We start from the raw sequence: 827 nt of genomic DNA, 5'->3' as shown, positions 1-827 counted from the left end.
AACAGCCACGACCGCGGTGAAACCTTGCTTGGCCGCGGTCCAGATGAATGGACCCGCGGTGATCAGAAACGAATGGAAAATCTTGAATTTGATAGACTTCTGCAGTGTTAACCATCCCTTGACCATAAGAATCCATTGGGTTGTCCCAGCCATAAAAGTTACACGTATTGTGTACCCTATTTGGTTGTTGCAATCCAAGATGACTCATTATGTGACGGAGACACTTTATAACTTCCGAAATTTCTTCTTTCTTCTCAAGAAGTGCAGAATTACCAAAGGTTATTTGATTTTTTCCTAAATTTTTAATGAAAACGTGATCATCTTCTACAGATCTAGTTGTGAAATCCCCATTACTTGCTATGTCGAAAGAGTGTCGTAACTCTGGAGTTATACCGCGATAGAAGATACCTAGCAGGTATTCCTCGGCATATCCATGGCGTGGACAATCTCTTTGGTATTCCCTAAATCTTTCCCAAGTTTCTAAAAGATCTTCATCTTCTTTTTGTTTAAAAGTTCTTATCTTCTTTCTCAAGAGATTTGAACGATTTCTAGTGTAAAAACGATTTAGGAAAGCTGTTCTACACGCTGCCCACGTTTTTAGTGAAGCAGGTAGCAAAGATTTTAGCCATTTGCTGGCCTTATCTCTAAGAGAGAATGGGAAAAGACTACACTTGTGGTAATCCCCATTTGCTGTAATGGTTGCACATAATTCTTCGAAAGTCTCGATATGGTCTATCGGGTTTTCGAATGAATAACCATGGAATTGATTTTGTTGAACTAAATGGATATGTGGTACCTTAATTTCGGTTTTGCCATCCTCAGGTAAG

The 827-nt window shown here is 39.4% G+C and overlaps 1 non-coding gene across 1 annotated transcript; it reads left to right on the top strand.

Moving 5' to 3' along the window:
• The first annotated feature begins 428 nt into the window (after positions 1-428).
• LOC112083741 lies at positions 429-536 on the top strand. Its single transcript, XR_002897871.1, has one exon. It is a non-coding gene; the product is annotated as a small nucleolar RNA R71 (small nucleolar RNA).
• Positions 537-827: the final 291 nt, after the last annotated feature.

Source organism: Eutrema salsugineum, unplaced genomic scaffold, assembly GCF_000478725.1.
Source record: "Eutrema salsugineum unplaced genomic scaffold, Eutsalg1_0 scaffold_6, whole genome shotgun sequence".
NCBI classification, from domain to species: domain Eukaryota; kingdom Viridiplantae; phylum Streptophyta; class Magnoliopsida; order Brassicales; family Brassicaceae; genus Eutrema; species Eutrema salsugineum.
This window is presented reverse-complemented; position numbering and strand designations above follow the sequence as displayed.